Source organism: Neolamprologus multifasciatus, chromosome 20 (assembly GCF_963576455.1).
Source record: "Neolamprologus multifasciatus chromosome 20, fNeoMul1.2, whole genome shotgun sequence".
NCBI lineage: Eukaryota > Metazoa > Chordata > Actinopteri > Cichliformes > Cichlidae > Neolamprologus > Neolamprologus multifasciatus.
Window position 1 is genome coordinate 8,211,230 of NC_140458.1, and position 21,119 is coordinate 8,232,348.

A 21,119-nucleotide genomic window follows, 5' to 3' on the forward strand; every position below is an offset into this window, starting at 1 on the left:
AAAATTAATAAGTTTTACCGGTTGTTAAGAGACGTTGTAATGTTGTTTGTGCACTGTTCCGTAAAAAAACCATAAGCAACGTAATTTGTGTGTTACTGATACGTACGTATACTTAAAGGTAGCCGTGTTACAGGCGCTGTTCGAGGAAAAAAAGCATTTGCAGTATGTATTTTTGTATGTTACCATAACGTTTATGTTACCTTACGGATTAAATTAAATGTTAAAAATCCTCACGTGTAGTATTTCTGTGTAAATATCTCATATTACAAGTGAAACGCATACGGCTTAAAATCCGGTGCGGCCTGTACAAGTACAAAATTGATTTTCTTTCTAAAATTAGAGCATGCGGCTTTTAATCAGGTGCGCTCTGTAGTCCGGGAATTACGGTACATGAATACTTGTCAATCTTGACTAAAATCGAATAACCCAAACTCTGTGACTGTTCAGAGAAATCTATTTACATCTAACAATGACTTTAGTTTGGTCTTTTCCCTATCCTTCTGTGAAATCTGCTATCATTGTTAATTTTCCAGGTAACTTCTGGAAAATAATTTAAATGATTTCTTACAAATCTCAATGCAGAACTATTTTTTCTTTTCCTGTTTTAGTACAGTTTGTTCTGCTAAAGTATGAAAAAATGTATTCAAATGCAACTGTGACCAGAGAGCATTTCCAAACACAATGGATCACTGAAGTTAGTCAATACCAATAAGCTAAAACTACATTACATCACTACTACATGAAGTACATCACATCTGGACCCTCCAGCTTTTTGTCTGGAATTGTCAGAATTAGCTGTGATTTAAATAAAGTGAAGTTTCATTGCCTTTGTTCCCTCATGCAGAAAAGAACAAAAAGGGTACCCTGTCTGGTTGGACTCCTTTTCAAGTTTCAGACGTGTGTTCTGTTAGCTGATCTACTACAGAAACATCTTCCCTCTAAACTTCTCGTTTTTTTTAAACAAACCAAGACCTGGAAGCATCAAATATTTTAACAGCAGTTACTGGAAAACTGATCTGTAGATTGTTTTTGCTGTTACATTAAATTCAATTCTATTTTATTTTTTTAGTGCCAAATCACAACAAGGCAAGGCGCTTTATATTGTAAGGTAGACCCTACAGTAATGCATACAGAGAAAAACCCAACAATCATATGACCCCCTATGAGCTTTTCCAACAGTGGGAAGGAAAAGCTCCCTTTTAACAGGAAGAACCCTCTGGCAGAACCAGGCTCAGGGAGGGGTGGCCATGTGCCGCGACCGGTTGGGTGTGAGAGAGAAGAAAAACATGCTGTGGAAGAGAGCCAGAGATGAATGAAGTGTGATTCAGTGCAAAGAGGTGTATAAACATGTAGTGAGTGAGAAATGTGACTGAAAAAGATATACTCGTGGGAATCCCCCAGCAGCCTACATCTATTGCAGCATAACTATGGGAGGATTCAGGGTCACCTGATCCAGCCCTAACTATATGCTTTAGCAAAAAAGGAAAGTTTGAAGCCTAATCTTAAAAGTAAAGATAGTGTCTGTCTCCTGAATCCAAGTTGGAAGCTGGTTCCACAGAAGAGGGGCCTGAAGGCTGAAGGCTCTGCTTCCCATTCTACTTTTAAATACTCTAGGAACAACAAGTAAGCCTGCAGTGCAAGAGTGAAGTGCTCTAATGGGGTGATATGGTACTACAAGGTCATTAACATAAGATGGGACCTGATTATTTAAGACCTTGTATGTGAGGAGCAGGATTTTGAATTCAATTCTGGATTTAACAGAGAGACAATGAAAGGAAGCCAATATAGGAGAAATATGCTCTCTCTTTCTAGTCCCTGTCAGTACTCTTGCTGCAGCATTGAAAAGACATTATTCTTTATTTACCGTCACATGTACTTTGAGAATTGAATGCATGTATTAAACATGTCCAAGGTATTGACATGAGGCTGGTGTATATAGGCTTAATATCTGTGAATCAAAAGTTGAGTCTGTAGACTGCTCTAAATGTGAGCAGTGGGCAGGGTTTAACTAGTTGAAAGAAAATAACCATAAAGTCTTTCTACTAAACTGAAAAACAAACAAAACACGGGGAAGGAGCACCACCCAAACCAAGAATAAGTTTACTGATAAGCGGCTTCTGAAGCTTTAAAGACGACCGCGAGTCACTTACTTAGACATATATAGCTTAACTTTAATTTCGTGGAAATGTGCGTCATAAAAATCGCACGTATAAAATCATGGGTCCGATGTCATTAAAAAGGAAAAAAATTATAGATTATTATAATTGTAGATAAAACATCTCTTGAACAAGGGCAGGTTTTTAAACATTACATGGCCTCACCCAGGAGACCCAGTCAGGCGTAGATCAGATCCCAGCTTCGATCTTAAAGCAGCGACCTGCTTGGAAAAACTCCCTTCTGATTGGTGAAGCGCTCTAAATCACATATAAATGTAACGGTGCCCCCTGCTGGACAATCTGTGAACTCTTAACGTTTCTACAGGGGTGTTTTAAAATATGGATTTATTGAATTCCAAAGGATTGTAGGACATTTTCTCAAAATTTCCTTATTCTTTAAGACCCGTTTGGCATCTTTTAAAAGGACCTGCGGTTTGTAGCATAAGAAAGGTCTATGATGTACGTCTTGAAATCCCCCAGTCACTTTTATGTTGCAGCTGAAGCCATGGGCCAGGCTAAGGAAAGTGAGGTAAAATTCAGACTTTTTAGTCCGAAAACCCCCCTCCCTCTCCCCGCTGAACTAACAGCACTGTGTGCAGCTGGCTGTGAGACTGCTGTGCAGGGACCATCTACAAAATGCAACAGAGGAAAAATTATAAATTACTAATTCCCTTAAATACTGTCATTTCCCAAAAGTCTCATTACATATTCCCATTGATTGTACTGCCAAGGAAAAATCATAATATGCTTCTGGATAATTTGGGGTATTTTTTTGTTTTTATTAGGAAAATGATTAAATAAGTTAACTTCCTGCTACATGCCGTGAACATCTTATTTAGTATTTCCTCATGGGGTGGTGGTCAGGCAGTAGAGCAGGTCATCTACTGATCGGAAGGTTGGTGGTTCGATTCCTTGGACAAGATATTAACCCCAAATAGCTCTCCGATGCATCCATCGGAGTATGAATGTGTGTGAATGTTACTTAGAAAGCACTTGAAAGAAAGAACAATGAGCTTTGAGTGTCTAAATCTGAGGCGGACCTGCAGTGTGTTCGTGTCTCAGTTTTGTCTTCCAGGGTTTTGCAGAAACATCTGTGAACCTGCTGATGTTCAGCCTGCAAAAACAGAGGACATCACGTGCATTCAGGTGCACCTGATGTCTGTTTGCTCACTGAAGCCATCGTTAGAAGGTTCATTAGCTAATTGCTGACCTTTGTTTACTCACATCACTGATGACAAGCTCCTGATGTTAAGCATGAACTAAAAGCTGAAACACAGCTGAGACTACACAAACACCATCTGCAGCTTCTTTTAAACCAGCCACAGATTACCGATTGATCAGTAAGTAGTTATCTTTTCGGTGCGTGCTGACCGTTCAAACGCTCCTCCGTCATGTCTCGCCGTTTCTAAAGGATGTCAGGGATCCTCAGGGAGGCCACGCCCACATCCTCACACTCCCTCTCCTGCTCCTGTTCCTCTGGAGGCTTGCTCATCACTGTGAACCGGATTCTGTTGGGGAAAGAACGGTCCCGTTAGCCTAGCCTGCCAACACCTGGAGGCCAACACCTGGAGGCCTCTAGGTAAGGACCCGTGGTAAAGCTCAAGTGTAGGGCTGGGTTTCAATTATCGATTTTCCAATTAAAATAGATTCTAGCTTTAATAACTCAATATTGAATCATTAAAATCCTGAATCGATTTTTAAATATAAATGTATTTTGCCAGAAACGGCAGAATCTCAGGTTAAAGCTTTCATTTCAACAACCACCAACAGTCAAAATAGCATATGAGAGCAGATAAACAGATTCCACACAAAGACATAAACACAAAGCGTGGACCCGATGCATCAGAATCTGTGACATTTCAGCTTCCTCACCCGATGGCGCCAGAGGGAGTTTTCGCCCAGGGCGCCAAACAGGCTAGGACCGCCACTGCTCTTGAGCCTAAATGAGGGACTGTGTGTGTCACAACCTTATTTAAACCCCTCCCGTTAAAACTGGGAGTCTGCACTTCACTCACAGCATGAATAAAGAGACAAAACTACAAAAACTGTGTTCTCAGTGTCATTTATAAATCCTCAGAAGAAAGCTCTGTGGAGATTACTGAGTTACTGTTATCTTCCTGTTTCAGTGCCGATCAGAGCTCAGAAGACACGATAAATATTTGTGAGTAGTTTCAATAACTGACGTAAAATACTACCTTTAATGATATCCTTAAATATGACTCATAGGTAAGGATAGAAATTAAGAACTGGTTCTTGTACAGAACTGGTTCCCAGTAGTCCAACTGTTTGGAATCGTTATTCTGCTTGCCCATCGATCCTGCTTATCGGGTTTTGCGCTCGTGCATCCTGGACAAAAACAGCTGCATTATGCTGCTAACACAACTTCGGCTCTTTGTAAGCACCTGCACAGACAGCATGCTAACGCTAAGCTAGCCAAGAACCCAGAGTAATATAGCGATGCTGGTGAGCCAGCATAAGGAATCTGAATCACTACCATTTCATTGATTCCCATTCATACTCACAGGTTGCGGATATCTGCTCTGGCCTCCTCCAGCAGACTGTACCCATAACAAGGCAGCAGGCCAGTCGAAGCTCGCCCTCCTCCCCCCGCCCTCCTCGTACCTGCAGGGGATGAATTCACAGAGGTAAGACGGTAAAAGTTCAACAGAGAGGAAGAAAATATGCATTCAAATACGCTGCAGCTTTATAAGCAACTTTCTGGCAGACAATCACTTTTTGGCACACCACCTGTTGAGGATCATGGCCTCAGATTTGGAGGTGCTGATTCTCATTCCCACCGCTTTACACTCGGCTGCGAACCGTTCCAGTGCGAGCCGGAGGCCATCACTCGATGAAGCCAAAGAACCACATCAACTACGAAAAGCAGAGATGAGATTTTGAGACCACCCAAGTGAAAGTCTTCCGCCACTTGGCTACGCCCAGAAATTCTGTCCATAAAAATAATTACGAACAGAATCGGTGACAAAGGGGCAGCCCTGCTTAATGATATACAGCAGGAGAATGCATGGAGCACCTGTAATAAATACTGTATCAATAACAAGGTTAATAAAGTGTATTTCTTAACCTTTCAGTTTGTGGGTAATGTCGCAGATTTGTTGTATGGACCTGTTTACACTGTCTCTATAAGTTTTGGAAACCAAAAACAAACAAACAAAGGCGTCTGTTTAGTCACTTGGCCACACAACAACTCACAGCCAGTGTTGCCAACTTAGCAACTTTGTCGCTATATTTAGCGAGTTTTCAGACCCCCTAGCGACTTTTTTTCTAAAAAAAAAAAGTTTTTTTTCTAAAAAAAAAAGTCGCTAAAAAGACGTTAAAGACATTACAAAAAACAATAATTGCTAAAAGAAATTTAATTTGTAGTTCTAAATAAATTCTAAATTTATTTAGGACGTTTTTTGCTCACTTTATGTCTCGTCCACGATGTTATTTCTCTCTCCAGCAGCATAGGTTACAATTACATTAGCGTGACCAATTATGCAAATTAGGTGATGGCGTCATTTAGCGACTTCTAGCGACTTTTAGGACAACCAATAGCGATTTTCCTTACTGAGGAGTTGGCAACACTGCTCACAGCAGAGCAGGAGTGGAGGGGGAGGGGCGCGGTTGGCCGGTTAGGCTGTGACTGGACAGCAGGCGGGAAAGTGATGTGACGGAAGTGAAAGGAGAACAGAAGTAGATGGCGGGAGAGATGATATAGAGGTGAAATAAGATAATGGGAGGAGGGATTTCAAGTGTTCATAAAATCCAGAATGGCCGTCGTTTGGTGAGTGGAACCAGATTCAGCCACAACACCAATAAATAAGCATGTAGGGAGTGCTATCTGAGCCGGTTCTAGACAGGCATACATGAGGGGGCAGACAGAAATGTAAAGGGGGCACATGATGGCAACAGAGGCGGGAAAGGGATGGGGGAGCGGTGGTGGTGGGGTGCTCTGGATTACAGTTTTTGTCATGTAAATGGATTGCATCTACCCTAAGATCTGACCAATTTGGGTTGTCCAACTGAAGGCTAAGCTTATGCTAGTGTAGCTCTTAGGGTCACTGAGGCACGCAAACCCTGACTGAGGGATTTCTGGAAAAATTAAAACACACAGCTCTGCTATCATATATAATGATGTGCTATGTGGTGGCTAGCTGCACAGCTATGCTTAGCCTAATATAAACACAGTGAAGATGGAAGATGAATGCTAACCGTTTTCCACTTGATAAAAGTTAACGTGAGGGTTCCCGATGGTTAGGGACAAATGTAATCACATGGCAGCAGTGTTGCCAACTCCTCAGTAAGGAAAATCGCTATTGGTTGTCCTAAAAGTCGCTAGAAGTCGCTAAATGACGTCATCACCTAATTTGCATAATTGGTCATGCTAATGTAATTGTAACCTACACTGCTGGAGAGAGAAATAACATTGTGGACGAGACATAAAGTGAGCAAAAAACGTCCTAAATAAATTTAGAATTTATTTAGAACTACAAATTAAATTTCTTTTAGCAATTATTGTTTTTTGTAATGTCTTTCACGTCTTTTTTTAGCGACTTTTTTTTAGAAAAAAAGTCGCTAGGGGGTCTGAAAACTCGCTAAATATAGCGACAAAGTCGCTAAGTTGGCAACATTGCATGGCAGGATGCTGTAAAAGGACCAAACTTCAGTTAGCAGAACAACAATGGGCTGGGCTGGAGTTACATCTTAAGGTTTTTAAAAACTGAGCTTTAAAATGAATGGTGGCAATGAAACCGAGAGAGGCCGACAGTGATCACTGTCTGTTTTTAGGTGCTTGTTCAGATTAAATCAAACAAGATACAAAGGATTAAAACATGTTAAGCACACAACAGCCTTAATAAATGCAGAGTAGCTTATATCAAATATGACATTAACACAATGCCAATATTAACTAAACTAAAAAGGGTAGGCCAAGTGTTACGACCCGGCTTGGGGCCATGGAAGGTAACATAAACGAGCCCATCACAAGGGAGGTCACTATAAGAAAAGGGTTTATTAGACAGGGTTTATTAACACAGAACTGAAAACTGTTAGTGTAGCTTACAGCGAATCACTAGGCAATTAAACAACACAAAACCACTCTCACACGTTCAAATACAAATGAAAACTAGCCACTCAGGCAGAAACACATCTCAAGGCTACTCAGGCAGAACTCCCATGCTTAACCTGAGTTAGGCAAGCGGGTGTCAAGGACAGAGGCAAGAGGGACAACCTGCCTGCTCAGTCCAAAAACATAGTCTCCCCTGAGTGAAGGATCCTCAGGCTTTTGTTGCCACAGTGAACACAGTTAGTCGCTTCATTGGTCCCCGGAGCACCACAAATCCCCAGGCAATCAATGGTCTATGAGGACTGGCACATTAAAATCTACATGCAGGTGGGCGGGCACGGGTCCCCAGCCAGCCAATCATCTGTGAGTCCTGGCACGCTTACAGGATGGCCGGCCATTTCCTCCGAAGCCAGGGGCCTTAACACCAAGTTATTTAAAAAAAAAAAAAAAAAAAAAAGGAAATTCAGCAAAGCTTGAAAAATAAAACTGAAAACTAGAATAAAAAATCAAATCAAATATCCATTAGGGCTGCCACGATTAGTCGACTAGTCACGATTACAAAATCGTCTACGACTGATTTAATAGTCAAGGCCTTGTTTGAAGCTTTGTAAGATCACAAAAGACGCAGGAATATGTAGTAGGATTTAAGAGTGTAATAATGGACTGAAACAGAAGATGGCAGCACTGCATGTACAAGGATGCCAGCTGCTGTTAAACCCCAAAGTAGAAGAAGCTGTGTCCCAGAATTCATAGCGCAGCCCAGCTCAGTTTCTAACAATGGTGGCAGCTAATTAGTTTTAATATTACTCTTATTATTCTTTCTGGGTCACAAAATAAACGTTTAACATATTTTCAGGCGAGAATGTAACTTTGTAAACCTCAAATATCTGCTCAGTTTATCAAGACACCACATATTTTCAAAAGTGCTCCGACGTTTTCGGAGACGTCTGCTACCCACTAGCTTGATAGCTAGCCGGGGGCAAGGCTCACTAGAGCCTGTGAGAACACCGGACTCCCAGCAAATCGTTTTCAAACCCACCGCTGTCTTTCGCTACTCAGGTTAAATATATATAAGTCACTTAGATAACTTATCAATGTTATTGTTTGGCTTTTTTTAGTATTTTATTTGTTCCTGAGTAAATCGGTTTGGCTGAGATTAAAGTTATAGTTTTTACACAGCTGAATAAATGTCAAGCAGACAACTGATTATCAGAAGTTTGAGATGCTCGAGAATATACTCTGGTGTCCCGTTAGATTTTAGATAGCAAGGAGTTTATTAAACTTCACCGAAACAATCTGCAAATTTCATTAAAATTTTATAAACTATCATCTTGTCTTTATTTTTAGTTAGCACATACCTTAAACACTTAAAGCTGTAATTCAATTCAATTCAATTCAATTTTATTTATATAGCGCCAAATCACAACAAATGTCGCCTCAAGGCGCTTCATAGATACAGAGAAAAGCCCAACAATCATATGACCCCCTATGAGCAAGCACTTTGGCGACAGTGGGAAGGAAAAACTCCCTTTTAACAGGAAGAAACCTCCGGCAGAACCAGGCTCAGGGAGGGGCGGCCATCTGCTGCGACCGGTTGGGGTGAGAGAAGGAAGACAGGATAAAGACATGCTGTGGAAGAGAGACAGAGATTAATAACAGATACGATTCAATACAGAGAGGTCTGTTAATACATAGTGAGTGAGAAAGGTGACTGGAAAGGAAAAACTCAATGCATCATGGGAATCCCCCGGCAGCCTACATCTATTGCAGCATAACTAAGGGAGGATTCAGGGTCACCTGGTCCAGCCCTAACTATATGCTTTAGCAAAAAGGAAGGTTTTAAGCCTAATCTTAAAAGTAGAGATAGTGTCTGTCTCCTGAATCCAAACTGGAAGCTGGTTCCACAGAAGAGGGGCCTGAAAACTGAAGGCTCTCCCTCCCATTCTACTTTTAAATACTCTAGGAACAACAAGTAGGCCTGCAGAGCGAGAGCGAAGTGCTCTAATAGGGTGATATGGTACTACAAGGTCATTAAGATAAGATGGGGCCTGATTATTTAAGACCTTGTATGTGAGGAGCAGGATTTTGAATTCAATTCTGGATTTAACAGGAAGCCAATGAAGGGAAGCCAAAACAGGAGAAATATGCTCTCTCTTTCTAGTCCCTGTCAGTACTCTTGCTGCAGCATTTTGGATTAACTGAAGGCTTTTCAGTGAGTTTTTTGGACATCCTGATAATAATGAATTGCAGTAGTCTAGCCTGGAAGTAATAAATGCATGAACTAGTTTTTCAGCGTCACTCTGAGACAGGATATTTCTAATTTTAGAGATGTTGCGCAAATGGAAGAACGCAGTCTTACATATTTGTTTAATATGTGCGTTGAAGGACATATCCTGGTCAAAAATGACTCCAAGGTTCCTCACAGTGTTACTGGAGGCCAAGGTAATGCCATCCAGAGTAAGAATCTGGTTAGATACCATATTTCTAAGCTTTTCAGCGCCGAGTACAATGACCTCAGTTTTATCTGAGTTAAGAAGCAGAAAGTTAGTGGCCATCCAAGTCTTTATGTCTTTAAGACATTCCTGCAGTTTAACTAATTGGTGTGTGTTATCTGGCTTCATGGACAGATAGAGCTGGGTGTCATCTGCATAGCAGTGAAAATGTATGCTATGTCTTCTAATGATGCTGCCTAGGGGAAGCATGTATAATGTAAACAGAATTGGTCCTAGCACCGAACCCTGTGGAACTCCATAATTAACCTCAGTGTGTGAAGAGGACTCTCCATTTACATGCACAAATTGGAGTCTATTAGATAGATATGATACAAACCACTGCAGTGCAATACCTGTAATACCTACAGCATGTTCTAATCGCTCTAATAGGATATTATGGTCAACAGTATCGAATGCTGCACTAAGGTCAAGAAGGACAAGCACAGAGATGAGTCCACTGTCAGAGGCCATAAGAAGATCATTTGTAACCTTCAATAAAGCTGTTTCTGTGCTGTGATGAACTCTGAAACCTGACTGAAACTCTTCAAATAAACCATTCCTCTGCAGATGATCTGTTAGCTGTTTGACAACTACTCTTTCAAGGATTTTTGATATGAAAGGAAGGTTGGAGATTGGCCTATAATTAGCTAAGACTGCTGGGTCTAGAGATGACTTTTTGAGTAAAGGTTTAACTGCAGCCACCTTGAAGGCCTGTGGTACATAGCCGATTATTAGAGATAGGTTGATCATATATAAGATCGAAGAATTAATCAATGGCAGGACTTCTTTGAGCAGTTTTGTAGGAATGGGGTCTAAAAGACACGTTGATGGTTTGGAGGAAGTAATTATTGAAGTTAACTCAGAAAGATCGATTGGAAAAAAAGAGTCTAACTTAACATCAATGGAACTAAGAGTAGCTGTAGATAATATTACATCTGTGGGATGATTATTGGTAATTTTTTCTCTAATGATAAAAATTTTATTTGTGAAGAAGTTCATGAAGTCATCACTAGTTAACGTTAAAGGGATGGTTGGCTCAAAAGAGCTCTGACTTTTTGTCAGCCTGGCTACAGTGCTGAAGAGAAACCTGGGGTTGTTCTTATTTTCTTCAATCAGTGATGAGTAGTAAGCTGTTCTGGCTTTGCGGAGGGCTTTCTTATAAAGCAACAAACTATTTTTCCAGGCTAAATGATGATCCTCTAAATTTGTGACACGCCATTTCCTCTCCAGATTACGAGTCATCTGCTTTAGGGTACGTGTTTGAGAATTATACCACGGGGTCAGGTACTTCTGATTAGAGACCTTAGTTTTCACTGGAGCTACAGTATCCAGAGTCGTACGTAGTGAGGAGGTGAAATTATTAACAAGATAATCGACCTCTGTTGGGGTAGCGTTCAGATAGCTGCTCTGCTCTGTGTTGGTACAGGGCATTGACGATGATAACAGTGGCTGGATTATATTCTTAAACTTAGTTACAGCGCTTTCAGAAAGACATCTACTTTGATAAAGTCCACTCTCCACTGCTGCGTAATCAATTATTGTAAAAGTAAATGTTATCAAGAAATGATCAGACAGGAGAGGGTTTTCAGGAAACACTGTTAAATGTTCAGTTTCTATGCCATATGTTAAAACAAGATCTAGAGTGTGATTAAAGTGGTGGGTGGGTTCTTTTACATTTTGAGAGAAACCAATTGAGTCTAACAACAGATTAAATGCCATGTTGAGGCTGTCATTTTTAGCATCTACATGGATGTTAAAATCACCCACAATAATTATTGTAAGCTAATGATATATAAAAGCAGATGCATGCTTGTGCAGTAAGCTGTACGTTTTATGTACAATGGATGCATGATCTGATTAGTCGACTAATCGCAGAAATAATCGGTGACTAGTCGACTATCAAAATAATCGTTTGTGGCAGCCCTAATATCCATCAAGATCTTTACAACCAACAACATAAAATTTATCTTAATTGGATAGCCTAATTCAAATAAATAACCCCTAAAGCCCTGCCTAATGAGAAACCTGACGCAGGGTCGTTTGCATACTAACAGTGATTGGATGTTTAGCTCGGGGGAGGGTGAGTGCTGTGTGAGCCTGTGCACAAACAGAGCATGGAGGGAAAGAGCGAACGAGAGGTGAAACCTATAATCTCATGTGTGCCTTTTCCAGTGGATTTTTCAACTACTGTAGTAAATCTTGTCCATGTTCAGTTTGTGGGTAATCTATTAATTTCTTTCTCAACTTCTAAAAGAAAACAGATTAACCTGATTTTTAGATACTAACAGTCTCTTCTCTGGGGATCAGAATGGGTTTCATAAAGAAAGGGATGATGGATAGTTTATTATGTTTGGAATCAGAAATCAGGAAAGCTCAAACAAATAAGGAAATGATGATAGCTGTCTTCTTTAATACAGGCATACAACATGTTATGGAAAACATTAAACCCAGAAATCTAGGCGTAAATGGAAAATTGTACTATTAAATTATAAGACTGATGAAAGAATATAGATGTCTTCCCTGCTATTCTCCTGTTCACACTCCAGTCCAGAAGGTGGGATAAATGCATCTGTAAGCTGATATGTCAAACGCCATCAACCCCCAAAGAAGAAGGGAGGAGGACAGCACTACTGTGGTAGAGGAGCAGTGTGTTTGCAGACATAGCTGCTGCTGATGAAGCGGACTGAACCTAGAGAAGAGACAGAAGCTAAAGTATTGATCCCGTCAAGTTAGTGTGGATCTGATACCAATATTAACATCTGTGTCACTTCTGTTGATGCTTGTATTGATCCGCCCAGCCTCAGTTGAAGCAGCAATGAGTTCAGTACAGTATCTGAGAGAGTTCATCAAGGAGAGACTAACTGCTGTTTGTGAAGAAATCTTCTCAGAGGTTCAAAAAACCATCATCCAGTATGAGGAGGAGATCAACCGTCTACGCAGACAGGATATCAACCAGAAACCTGACAGAAACTCACACATCATAGGTATGGACATGTTTTTAACAATGGTAAATGGCCTGTATTTGTATAGCGCTTTTACTAGTCCCGCCTAGGGACCCCAAAGCGCTTTACACACCCAGTCATCCACCCATTCACACACACATTCACACACTGGTGGAGGCAAGCTACAGTTGTAGCCACAGCTGCCCTGGGACAGACTGACAGAAGCGAGGCTGCCATATCGCGCCATCGGCCCTTCTGGCCAACACCAGTAGGTGGCAGGTGAAGTGTCTTGCCCAAGGACACAACGACCGAGACTGTCCGAGCCGGGGCTCGAACCAGCAACCTTCCGATTACAAGGCGAACTCCCAACTCTTGAGCCACGGTCGCCCTGTACAAAGAATCTCAGCTTCAACAGCATTGAAGCTGAGATTCTTCAGTGTGATTAGCTTTCCTAGAATATGTTAAACTGGGTATCCTTCTCTCACCCCAATCCGTCGCAGCAGATGGCCCCACCCCTCCCTGAGTCTGGTTCTGCTGGCGGTTTCTTCCTGTTAAAAGGGAGTTTTTCCTTCCCACTGTCGCTAAAGTGCTCGCTCATAGGGGGTCATATGATTGTTGGGTTTTTCTCTGTATTTGTTATTGTAGAAGCTACTGTACAATATAAAGCGCCTTGAGGTGACTGTTGTTGTGATTTGGTGCTATATAAATAAATAAATTGAATTTATCAGTGCTGTAGTTCAATGTTCAGTGATGGACTATGTTGAACTGGTGCAGGTCGATGGTCACTGATAGGTTAGGTTTTAATACATTTTAATTCATTTATTTATTAAACTTTTTTCTCTAACAGATTCCAATGTTGAGTACATCAGGCGTTAGTGTTTTAGATCATCTGTAAACACTGAGACTGTGCAGTAAAATATAGTTAGATGTCAGCGGAGTACACATTTAACAAGTTGTTAACAGCCTTCTCTGAAGTTGAAGTGAAGCTTCATTTAAAAAAGGATTTTACACACTGATGTTTTCATGGTGGTCACATTGCATTTTAGTTTGGTGAACTTTGTGTCTTTGCTCACAGTGAGGATCCTTGCTGTGAGTGTGCACAACTATTTCCCTGAGCTTTTGTGTGTGTGTGTGTGTGTGTGTGGCTCATGATGGGTCATATGACAGGCTGATCACCATTTCTTGGGTTTTGATTCATGCTTTTAAAAATATTAGTTTTTATATCACTAAATATAAAAAATATATAGTTTTTGTATCACACATTGTCACATCTTGTGTTTCTTTATTCCTCAAGACCTCCCAAAACAACATGACTGCAAGGAAGAGGAGGATCTGGATGAGCAGCAGGTCTGTAACCAGGAGAGGAACTCCAGTCTGGACCAAGAGGACCCAGAGACTCCACAGATTAAAGAGGAAAAGGAGGAACTTGGCAGCAGTCAGAAGGGAGAGCAGCTTGGGCTGAAGCAGGAGGCTGAAGGCATTATTGTCTGGACTGATAAAAAGCAGCTCAGACTGCTGGAGACCATCTGGAAACCTGTGATAAAGTTACACAGAATAGGTATGTAAAACTGTGTTGATTTAATAAAAGTGAATATAACTCACAGACAGCACAGTGGACCAGTGGTTAGCACTGTTGCCTCACAGCAACAAGGTCCTGAGTTTGACTCTACCAAGTAGCCAAGCCTTTCTGTGTGGAGTTTGCATGTTCTCCCCTTGTTCACTCTCCAGAGACATACAGACAGCCGGGTTAGGTTAGTTGGTGATTTTAAATTGCTCATAGGTGTGAATGTGAGTGTGAATAGTTGTCTGTGTTTCTGTGTTGACCCTCCAACAGACTGATGAACTGTCAGAGAACTGAAGGTCAAAAAGTAATAAGCAACATGAATGAATCTCTTCAGCCTGATTTTCTGTTCTTTACTTAAACACATTTCCACCATTAACTTGTGCAAAACGGTGAAAATTAGTACGTAAAAATTCACCAGAATGAAAGACGTGAAACATCTGGGTTTCAAATTTCTACTCACTGGTCAGACAAAATCTACACAGAGACACAAAGTCAACAACACAAGTTTCATTTTGTTCTGTTATCAGTTTAAATTAAAGAATTGTGTTTCCTCTGCAGCATGGAAATGGTAAATTTGAACAGTTTACAGGTCTGGGTAATATGAATAAATATTTCTATTCTGTTTTGGAAAATATGGAATTCAGAGTTTCTAAAGTTAAATTTGTTAGACAAGAAGAGCGTCTTCATGGCATTTCAAGCACAGCAAAAACGTTTACTACTGTGTAAGAGAGCTCTTTCCCAGCATGCCTTCTTGTAACTGTAGCCGATTCAGACATCCACATTCATTTAACAAAAAACAACAACATCTATTCATTTTATATATCAAAGACATAAGAAGCTGAACTTTGAACTTTGCTAATAAGAGTGTCAGAACTAAACATTTGCATCAGTGCCCAAATAATTTGTCACGTTTGTACACTTTAATTTCAGTGGTATATGTGAGCAACAGGCTCACTATGTAGAGACCTGCTAATGGTTCAGACCAGTAAATATTTTCTCAAATGTTTGTTTTACTATCATCTTTTCCCCTTTGTGTATTCAGATGCCCTACAGCAGCATGCTTTTGAGGAAGAGGAGATTCTTACAGACCAGCACGTCTTTAACCAGGAGAGGAACTCCAGTCTGGACCAGGAGAAACCAGAGAATCCACAGATTAAAGAGGACCAGGAGGAACTCTGCAGCAATCAGAAGGGAGAGCAGCTTGGACTGAAGCAGGACGCTGATACCTTCATGGTGACACCCGCTTATCAGGAAAGTGCCTACAGTAAACCAGAACCAAACAGTGAGCAGCTCCTTTCTCACAGCTCTCCTGAAGCAGAGACCCGAGATAATGAAGAAAGTCAGCATGTGGACTCAGGAACTACTAGAAATACAGAGCTGAATAAGAGACGTCACAGTCAGAGAGTAGACAACCTTCCTGTGTCATCGAGTAAAAGTAGAACGGACACAAAGAACATGTCTGTACAATGTGAAGTGTGTGGAAAAACTTTACAGGATAAATACAATATGATTACACATCTAAGAGTTCACACAGGTGAAAAGCCGTATTCCTGTAGCACCTGTGGGAAAAGATTTGCTGACTTATCAACATTCAAAAAACACAAGAGAATTCACAAAGGTGAGAAGCCGTATTCTTGTGACACCTGTGGGAAAACATTTTCTACTTCATTAGAAGTCAAAAAACACATGAAAAGTCACACAGGTGAGAAGCCGTACCCTTGTAGCACCTGTGAGAAAAGATTTGCTACCTTATCACAGGTCAAAACACACACGAGAATTCACACAGGTGAGAAGCCGTATTCTTGTAGCACCTGTGAGAAAAGATTTACTCAATTATCAACATTCAAAAAACACATGAAAAGTCACACAGGTGAGAAGCCGTATTCTTGTAGCACCTGTGAGAAAAGATTTGCTACCTCATCACAGGTCATAACACACACGAGAATTCACACAGGTGAGAAGCCGTATTCTTGTAGCACCTGTGAGAAAAGATTTGCTGACTTATCAACATTCAAAAAACACAAGAGAATTCACACAGGTGAGAAGCCGTATTCTTGTAGCACCTGTGAGAAAAGATTTGCTACCTCATCACAGGTCAAAACACACACGAGAATTCACACAGGTGAGAAGCCGTATTCTTGTAGCACCTGTGAGAAAAGATTTGCTGACTTATCAACATTCAAAAAACACAAGAGAATTCACACAGGTGAGAAGCCGTATTCTTGTAGCACCTGTGAGAAAAGATTTACTACCTCATCACAGGTCAAAACACACGAGAATTCACACAGGTGAGAAGCCGTATTCTTGTAGCACCTGTGAGAAAAGATTTGCTACCTCATCACAGGTCAAAACACACACGAGAATTCACACAGGTGAGAAGCCGTATTCTTGTAGCACCTGTGAGAAAAGATTTACTCAATTATCAACATTCAAAACACACGAGAATTCACACAGGTGAGAAGCCGTATTCTTGTAGGACCTGTGAGAAAAGATTTGCTACCTCATCACAGGTCAAAAGACACACGAGAATTCACACAGGTGAAAAGCAGTACCCTTGTAGCACCAGTGGGAAAAGATTTGTCGAGAGGAACAAATTAAAGAAGCACATGAGAATTCATACTGTTTAAAATGTTAATTCTTATAAAATGTGGGACCGCTGTGAGTCATCGCTGAACACCTGAGGGAAAAGATGGTCCATATTCAATCAGTATTTTTCTATCTAGAGCAGTAAAGAACGCTCAGCGTTGTTTTCTCAGTTTATTACGTTATTCTATTAATTGTTTCAGAGAAACTCTGATCTTATATTTCATAAAAGTTAGAGTTCTTTATGCTCCTGTTCTATTGGTTCATTGTTTAGGTCTGTTCATTAGTATTGCTTTATACACTATAATGGCACAAATGGACCAAAAACCAGTCCAAATCTTCTGGTTTATAATTTTAATTCTTTGGTCAAGTGAGTATTTGCCACAATAAAAATGAACAAAAATGAGCAACAGTCAAGAATTGTGTTTATTCTTGTAAGGGAGCAAAAGTATGAAATACAAAGTTTCATGGTTGAAGGGGGAAGTCCCCAGTACTGTTATGTGACGGCTGTGTGCAGGCAGGAAAAGGATCCAAAGTGCAGACTCCGGAGACAGACGTGAACTCAAAACAGCTTTAATGCTGAACTCAAAAGGGCAAAAAAAACTAGGAAAACAAAATACACTTACACAGACAGAACACACAGCTAGATAAGGGTAGATTGCCACACGGACACAGAGAAACACAGGGCTAAAATACACAGATAGAGCAATCAGGGAATAGGTAACAGGGGGAAAACACAGCTGGGACAAATCAGGCCTAACGAGACAAAGGAAGCAAAACCAGACGCATTTACATGAGACACAGACTTTCAAAGTAAAACAGGAAACATAACACAGAGACGCGAACTTGACAAGGGGATACAGCTGACAGGGGAGACAGAGCAACTAGAGAACACAGACATAAACCATAAGACAGAACTCTAACAAAGAAACCAAAGACTAGAAATGATAAATAATATAATAAACTCAAAACCCTGAGTTTTGAGTTTATTAAAAACGACCCAGGCATCCTAACAAGTACATTTTGTCAGTCCCACCCTTTTTTTGCTTTAAAACTGTCACACAATAGCGCTTTTCCTTCTAGGGGCTTCTCACAAGGACAGTTACGAGTGTGTGTGCACTATAATGAGCAGATAAAATATTTTTGAAATCTGGGCGTATTTCCAGGCACTAAGTGTATTCTTGACTATCATACAGCTCACACAATTAGAACATTGCATAACATTTTTTTCCCATCAGTTTTCAAATCCAAAAAATACATTGTAGCTGCAGTGATTCCTTAATTAGTCAATGATTAGAGTTCAATTCAGCTGGGAAATATTAACTGCTGTTTTTGAGAAGTAGTGTTTTTAGCACAGGTAACATAAAAAGAAAATATGAGAGAGAAAAGATGGACGTTCAGCTTTAGAACTTTTCTGCTTTGGTTCAAAACGTCCTCCTGTTGGAGCAGTTTAACTGCAGCAAACCAAAGGTGAACACGGTGCACACGGGCAGAAAATAGATTTGTTTGTTAAAGTCACAACCTTTGGTTTAAAGTTCACTAGGAAACTGAAGTTCCTGGTTTATTGGAAACCACAGTATATATTAACCACAACCAAGTACTTTATTGACAGATATGACAGTGAACAGTGAGAAAATATTCATAACACTGTTTTGTTATATTTTTTGCATGTATCAGAGACCTGATTAAATACTGCATAGGTCACTATCAGCATAAAGATTTCAATGTGTTGGTGACTGCGTAAAACACAAGTTAGCATCAGAGAATAAAAGGATATGGTTTAGCTAGCAATCATTTTTGCAAGCCAGAATTTTATAGTTAACTAATTTAGTTGGCTAATTTACCAGCCACATAAGCCCTGGGAGTTTTTGTGTTTCGATAACATTAGTAAGAAAGGCAGCAGCTCAGTTTTGATCGCCAAAACCAAATGAAGGTTCCTCCATTATTCAAATTCCTATTGATGCTAAATAGAGTTGACCCTGATGGATAAATTCCATGACTGTTCCCTTTCATGAGTGAGTGATATTGGTTTTTGGTGTCTTCTCCCTGCTGTATGATGAGGGTAGAGCTGTACATTTTAGTTAGAACATGGTTTATCATCTTTAGGTTGAAACTAACTTTATGTGAACTTCTAACTCCACTGAACTTGGTGAAGTCCTTATTGTAACACCTCTGAGAACAACTGCACATTGAAAGACCATTTTTAACTCTCAGAGGTGCCTCAGTTGAAAAATACAACTTTTGGTTTAGCCCTAGCTGAAACCATGTAATCCAAATTTGATGCCCTCTTTGGTTGAGTCAGTTCAATTGAAGCTGATAATTGACTGTTGATTAAAGATAGTTTCAGCTATTGTCTGTTATCTGTTTCAGTGGTATTGATTAACCTTGGAATGGTGATTGTTTGGTTTTAATTAACAAAGGACCATCAGCACTTGTCCAAACTGCATTTGTGTGAATAAAATAAATGACAACCAACATTCAAAAACACAAAAAATGAGCACTTTTATTGATTTCATCATGTTCCTGTTTCCATCAGTGTTTTATTCAACAAACTAGCTATAACAAGTTTATGATCTTACAATAAAGACACTTTAGTCATTTTCCTCAGCCTGTGCTTTTCTGGGTCAACTTCCTGTTTCATGTTTGACCCACTCACCTGTGTCACAGCAATAGAACATGAAAATTTAAGCTTTTTAACTTTTTTAGCGAGGAAATAAACCCTGTGTAGCCTTAATTCAGCTTTTAACATGTTTAGTGTTACTAACAAAGAAGAGATCCACAGATATGAATTGGGCCGAAACAAAAGAAAAAGTCCTTTATGGGGCAGGCTTGTCGGAGACCAGGAGGGGCTCATTTAACCCTTCTGATTCACACCTTGATTACCAGCTTGAAACCTGTGACCCTAAAAACAAAGACATGCTCAACGACTCTCAGGACCACACCAACCATAAAATTAAACAACCGTTCATTTGTTACATGTTTATTTGGAAAACATCTTTTGCTCCTGGAGTAAAATAAAACAAATACTGTAAAGATTTGTTTCATGTGGTTTGAAAGACTTCCTGTATCTGTCCTTGTGGCAGCAGAGTTAGAGAAACTGTGCAGCAGATTAGGTTGAATTTCAAACACATTTTTTTCCAAATCTTTAAAAAGCCTGAATATTTAAATACTGTTTAAGTTTTCTTTGATCTTTTATTTCACAGTCTGACTTACACTGCAGCTGCCATCTTGTTTTTAAAAATGTCTGCCCTCCAGGAAAAGTTACGTACCTGTATTTAGTTTGTTTGCACAACCAAACAGCAAAAACTCAGAAGAACTTTAAGACCTTTAAATAATGCATATTTAGGACCTCTGAAAAGTTAACATCCTCTAGTTTCTCAAAAAATGTTTTCCTTGCTGCTTTAACACTGCCTCGCCTGTGATCTGATAAATGTTAAGATTCAGTTCAACCTTTGTCCCATTTATCCACATTATATTTCATAGATATGCACAATAAAACAAATTGTTTTTATTAAACAGACAAATTTTATACATAGTACATACAATTTGCAAATTGACAGAAATCCATGAGAATTAATTGTCAAAGTTTCCATTAAAGTCAAGCATCAATCCTTGCTCATATTTTTGTTATTGTACTTTTATGTTTAGCTGTGACTAACTGAACACATTTGTGTCCTGCTTTGAATGAAAGGGTCCATCTGCGCCACATTTCTCATTTTAATCAGCTTTTCAGTCAGGTCCCAATTAGGCATTCTTTAATTGTTAACAGGTAAATGTGAGGGTTGGGATCAAAATGTTGTGCTCCCTCTCTCTCTTTCTCTCTCTCCATTTCTGCTCTTCAGGAATAATACTGATATTTTATGGAACAGCAAAACTGAGATGAACTTTTGGGTAGATGTCTGGGGCCTTGATCTCCTCCATTCCTGCTTCATATCCTGGGAGGCAGGGCTCCCCACACCTACTATTAGACAGTTACACGGAGAACCCTTGTGAATATATGGATCTACACACACACAGGTGTGTGTTGTCGGACTTGTGTGCTGCTCAGTAACATTCAATATTTATTATTTACTGTTACTTGTGGTTATGTTGGTTGTTGCTGTGGTTACTCTTCTGTGCTGTTCTCTTTTGTTTCCCCCCAACAGGTGATCAACTTGAGTTTTAGTGTCTTTTCTCTCTGTCTCTCTTCCATCTATTTTTCTTCCCCCCTCCTTTTTGAGCCTTATCCCAACATCTCTTTTCTTTATCTTTCTCTTCCCTATATGTCCTGTCCTGTCTGTTTCGATTCTAGTAAATTAATAACAAATGAATGAA

General features: G+C 40.0%; 1 long non-coding RNA gene and 1 pseudogene across 2 annotated transcripts; one reads left to right on the forward strand and one right to left on the reverse strand.

Annotated features, from left to right (window-relative positions):
- Positions 1 to 40: 40 nt before the first annotated feature.
- LOC146494328 (uncharacterized) lies at positions 41 to 5,078 on the reverse strand. The gene is made up of 2 exons (XR_014871519.1): positions 4,679 to 5,078; positions 41 to 3,664 (listed from the first exon to the last, which is right to left on the reverse strand). It is a non-coding gene; the product is annotated as an uncharacterized LOC146494328 (long non-coding RNA).
- A 399-nt stretch (positions 5,079 to 5,477) lies between these two features.
- On the forward strand, positions 5,478 to 19,789 carry LOC146494329 (uncharacterized; annotated as a pseudogene). The gene is made up of 5 exons (XR_014871518.1): positions 5,478 to 5,943; positions 12,263 to 12,700; positions 13,953 to 14,216; positions 15,265 to 16,428; positions 16,511 to 19,789. The product of XR_014871518.1 is annotated as an uncharacterized LOC146494329 (transcript).
- Positions 19,790 to 21,119: the final 1,330 nt, after the last annotated feature.